Here is a 6,000-nt window from a genome sequence, read left to right as displayed (position 1 = left end):
ATATGGACAGGTAACATACTTAAGGACCCTCTTCAAGATTTAGACTTCTTAAAGGTAATAACAAGACACTGGCAGTGGATAGTTTCAAATTACTTTTTCTTTCTAATTGGCAATTAGGTCTAATTAACTTTTAGTTAATATTCAATGATTTCCTTTAACAAATGGAACCCTGATGAGATCACATCTGTTAAGACCACTTGGTTTGTCTCTCTATTTTCTGCATATTTCTGTAGCTTATAATGAATTCATCTTCAGACTAAAAGAAGATCAAGTATCAGCTGGAATTAAAGTATGCATTTATTTAAAGTTACCGTGAATCCAGAAAACTGAAACAGTAATTTAAAAAATAGCATTGGCTTGTAATTCCCAGGGCTCCAGGTAGAAAACTTGTAGAGATCAAGCTGGCACTTTGAATATATTGGGGTTTTCTTTGATATTAGCTGGATTCTTTTTGTGCAATGATTTACAATATTGCTCTGATTCTTAGACCCAATGGATAGAAATTTAAAGGGTCATGTCCTCAATTACTAGCTTCAGGGGAAAAAAAGACGACTGCATAAATGCTCATTCAAAACAAGCTGAGGATTCTGTCTCAGTGTGTATATAGTAAATATATTTTGCTGATGGATCTTAGAAATTAATGTTAAGATTTACTTGAATCTCCCAGGATGAGGAACTGGAGATAGCAGATTACATTATATTAACGAGACATGAGCAAGCAAATAAGTATACTTAAGTCTTTTAGGAACTCAGCTGCAAAATTTTATCCTTACATGGACAGTCCAGCTAACAAAAATAGAGCTGTTTGCATGAGCACAGAACATTTGCCTAAGTAAAGGTTTGCAGGACAGTCATTAGGCACATTTTGTTCCCTTAGCTTTCCAGGCACTGATTTCATTCAATATCTATTTTTGTTTATTGCTTTTTTTATTTTCTCATGTTGCACTAATATGTGTCATGGCTGGATTTTTTTGCTACTCACCCTATGTTTTTCCTTCTGTTTCTGTCCCGCTTTGAGCATGTTTTGTGCAATCTCTCAGTAAAATAACATGCTAGTAAATCCTTGGAGATTGTCTCTATTTTAATCCTGCTGATTAGGAAGACTTTTCTAACTCGTTTTTTCATCAGTTCAGTATTTAATAAATAAGCAGGTGTTGCTCATCTTACGTGGATTAAGTGACATTTTGGCCAGCAGAGTAATACCTTTCTATTTGAGGAAAATTCATACCATACAGATCACAAAATTAAGGTTTAGTTATAGCTAATGTTTTGGATTTGAACATCAGATTCTATTTCCTTCACAGAAAACAAAAATTTTAAACTTTGCTTGAAGAACTGAAGGGAAACAAAAATGTCAGTGGACAACACTTTTATTGTTAAAATGTGGTGCTAAAGTTCATGTAACAAGCAAAATTTACAGTGGTACAAAGCTACACAGAGTAGCTGGATGGAAATAGCAGAAGTCATTATTCTTTGTATAAACAACATATGTCATAAAAGTTTGTTTTGGTTGAAATATAGGGCTGCTATGTATCAAACCTTTGCCACTTCATTTTTGTAATTCAGGATTTAGTTTTTTCCTGCCTTTCAAATTGAACTCTAGTTCTTTGAATAGAAAAAAAAAAAAAAAAGGACTTTCCTCAAGATCAGTAAAGATTGTTACTAATTCCCATGACATTTTTCTACCTAATTTAGAACGTGAATTTCACTTTCCCCTTGGATATGATAGGCCTGGTTCAATTCTCATTTGCCATGGTTCATGCTGATGTGACCACGCTGACATTGTGGAATTACTTCCAACTTTTATCTGTGACGGTGAAATGGGAATGATGGCTGCTCAGTCTGCTGCCAAACTCTTCTGTAATGTAGTCTCATTAGTTTCCAGAAGTCAAGTAAGACGTGGTTAGGTGGAATCCTTCCAAAAACAACCCCACATGTGCTTAGGAAAAGAGTAACTATATGATATTCTGTGGGAAATGTTTTTATCAAAAACAAACAAACAAGCAGAAACAACAACTTGAATTCCTATTTTAATATTTAAGGACACTGTACAGATTCTGTATTTCGTTCTTAAAAACAAGGTCCTAGCTTCTTAGGAAAATGTGGAATATGATAGTACTTCTCATGAAAGTAGGGCTGTTAATTAGCTCTAATGCTTTGCCTAGAACAGGCTTTTGTTAATTATATATGTCTATATTAAATATTAATGGTTAGCATTTATAACGAGCTTTGCATTTTTTTAAGTACTCAGCAAACATAAACTAATTATATGTCACAATATCCTGTCTAATTAGATAACTGTGTAATTTCCCCATAAGATACATTATTTTTCACTTCCTGTCACTGAACTATTGTGTAGTATTGCTTTACATTGCTAAATGGTTTCTTTCCACTCTAGGAATGATTGAAGTAGAAGGAAAAAAAAATATATGAAAGCTGCCTGGGAAATTTCATTTTCTCATTGGAAAATTCTAAGCTTGCAGTTTGCTTGAAGGAAAGAGTCAGTTTTGCTGAATCTCCTGAATAGAAAAAAAAAAAAAATGGTTTCTTTGTACAATGTGGAAATGTTACATATGGTGTTTTCAATAAAAAAGATTTGGGAAAGCCTTTTTGCCCCAAAGTGTTTGTTTCTGTATACTAAAGATAAAGGAAACACACCTTACTTGCCCCCCTTTGCAGGAGCCTTTCAAAATCTTTCATAGTGCTGGCTTTTGGCCTAATCTGTTCTCTACTGCTGGGAAACATTTGCAACTTGTGGTGTATGTAGCATTAACAGATCTTCTGTGCATCCTTCTGGACAAAATATGTGTTGCCTTTGATCTTAACATTATTAAAACAGTATGTTCTGATATCTGTCCATTTGTTGGTCTATTTTTTTATGTTATCCTTTCTCAACATTTCTGAAGACATCAATTCTGGGTTCAGTTTGGAACGGAAAAATCAAGTAATATCACAAAATTGAGAATACCTTATCAGTACAATACCTTACATAGTATCCATCTGAGCTTAGCTTTATTGGAAATGGTGAATTTTGTTACATTTGTCTCCCCTTCCATTTGTCACACGAATGCTGAGATATGTCCTCTGAAAACTGATGTCACTGCCTTTGCTGAATGGCAAGTTGCTTTGGAAATTTGTTACATCAGTGCACCAAGAGTGACTTAAACATAGATTTCAGAAAATTTGTTTCTTTCTTTTAGGTAGGATGAGACCGTCTCTTAAAAGATATGTATCTCTTAAGAGATACCTGTCTGTGATACACCCTGCCACCAAATTGCACCTTGGTATTTACCATGTAAGCTTGAAGGAGTTCCTCTGCTTCTGTTTTCATGACTCACACGTGTCAGACCCAGGGTTTGTTAAGATACTGCTAATGCTACAAGATTTGCTTTTACTATTTCTTACTTGAACAGGAAACAACTTGAGTCAGGACCTTTCCTCTTCCCACAGGGCAGCGTCCTGCATACTGGGACATGAAAAGCCCTTTATGCACCACGGGCAGAATGAACAGCCGTTTTTCTCTAATACTTGGCAAGCTTTATGAATTTGTCAGTTTTAGTTGTTGCTCACAGTTGTCAGTTTACCCAAGCAGATCCTTGGCTCCAGAAGATGACATGGCATCTTTCACTGAGTCACTAACAAATAAATATATCTACACAAGAATTTTTCTTCTTTAAAAGAATGAGTAATGGTTAAATTCCTCATCTGTGATTTTTAGAAGGAGCTATGGGAGTGAAGTGCTCAAATCCCAGTGAAAGTAGAACATATAAAACTCCTAGGCACTTAAATGTTAGGACTGCCTGTTCCTAGGACTTGACAACATAACGACTGTTGTTCGAATTAGAAACTGTGTAAGAGCAAAGCATTGCTAAAAGTTAGGCCGCTTATTTAGGTAGTCATGGAATCACTGAGCTGCAGTGGCAACTCTGACCCTAAGTCACTTTGATCACACTGCCAAAAAGGATCATCTTAAATTTACATTTCTGGTAATCTTGGCAATACAGTTAAGTCATCTTTGCCACACTTTCCGAAAAAAAGGGACTATTTCAATCCTTGTGTAGATTGTGGTAAACATCATGTATATGAAGAAAAGAAAAAGGAAAGCTCCATCTGCGCTCGTCACAACAGCAGCTTCAGTAAATGCAACGGCATGATCATCTGAAGCTTGTGTTTAAGGAAAAAGGTAAAGGAAGAAAGAATTTCCAAAACTTGACATTCTAGGGAGGCCTTTCTGGAGTAACTATACGAACTTATCTGTTGTCTCTCTGTCTGTCAATTTAGATTTATTAGAGGTATTAAGGAAGCTGTATCTGTTCTGAGGAGCACTGCCTGCTGAAGTTACAGCTTTTGGGTTACGCAGGCCCCTCATCCTTTCTCACCCATCCCCTTTTCATGTTATGGATACACTCACCCTGCCTCCGTCTAACTCTAATTCATAAACAAATAGATTCCCAAGGGTGTGGCAAAGCACAGCTGCAGTGCAAACACAGATATTAACATTCCCCCAGCTTTAGAAATATGGTATTACAGCTCATGGAATTTAATAGAGTGCCACACATTCAATTCCTGTGTCACTGATGTTATTATACGTATGTTAGAAATCCCATCTGAAAGGTACAGATTACTTCAGTGCCTTTTGTTCGTCACTAGCTCTAGAAACCATATGGAGTGGGATTTTTCTAAAGCATGTACCATGGACCTAACTCTGCTTGAGCTCAAACCAGAGAAAGTTTTATCAGTAACGTCGGTAGAAACTGAAGTAGGGCAGCACCAGGTGCTGTAGAAGATACGATCCTTTATGCCTATTGCAAGAAAGGTGACGGAGGGACTCATTCTAGATTCAAGTGAATGGGATCTTTGGATGTGAAAGGAACTAATGTCTGGGTCTTGTGAAGAAACAGGACCTCAGCAACAGGACTTCAGAGAATGACTTTGGCTTCAGACACGCATCCAGACATGTTGACATAGGCTCCTCAATTCAAACAGTTTCCAGGAACATATGCGTTGGCGCATTAATAGTCCTGCTGCAGGATCCAGTTCTGAAGGACATTGTAAGAATGAGCTTAGTGCCATTCATTTTGAGTTCTAACGCCTACATTTCCAGACAATATTAAAAGCTGTGTTTGTAAGTAATATTTGAAATGGCAAAAGCAACCTGAAGTGCTGAATGGGTACCTCAAAGCTAAGATTCTGCTAAAGCATAACACGAGTGAGGGCAGGCAAGTGAACACTTTCAAACCTCCATGGACTATACAGCATTTATAATAACAAAGAATTAAAGATGAATCTACAGGAAATCAACTGCTTTTGTATCTCAGAAAAGCCTTTGGGGGATTGTGGGCTTTTTGGAGGTAATTCAAATTCACATATAGCCCTGATCCCAGAGTGCATCCTGAGTGCAAAGGAGAACTACACCACTGCTGGCCTCTCCTAGCTATTCTAAAGTGCCTTTCCAAAGCAAGGTAATAAAGAATTACTTAGAACTGATTAAAGAGTTACATCCCATTTCCAAATGTGCTGGAGAAATATAAAAAAATTTTAATTTAGATAAGAATCAGGCACTATCATTTTAGTCTGATAGCATTTCACATCACTTGTAAAGCTGAATGACTACAGAAAGTGAAGGGCAATAATGAACTGATACTCTGCTTCAAGTGAGATTAAATTTTAAACAAATATCTGTATATAGATGGAGATTTATAGAGGAGTCTAAGGAGAAAAATCTTGATATGCATTAATACAAGTATACTCTACAAATCTTGAACTTAACCCCAGGGTATCCACCTTATGTACAGTGTATTAGAATTTAATTTTACCTGAGTATTCCTTTCTTTGTTATTTCACTCCTCTTCCACAACCTCTTGGGATATATTTTTCACGGTATCTTGGTTTTGTCCTAACATTGCAATGTGTTTTATATGTCTCCCCCCATTCTTCTTCTCTTCTGTTGGTTAGTTTTTGGATGTTTTTTTAGACTTTCCTGAGATAATGAACCAATAA

Source organism: Rissa tridactyla, chromosome 2 (genome assembly GCF_028500815.1).
Source record: "Rissa tridactyla isolate bRisTri1 chromosome 2, bRisTri1.patW.cur.20221130, whole genome shotgun sequence".
In the NCBI taxonomy this organism is placed as follows: Eukaryota; Metazoa; Chordata; class Aves; order Charadriiformes; family Laridae; genus Rissa; species Rissa tridactyla.
This window is presented reverse-complemented; position numbering follows the sequence as displayed.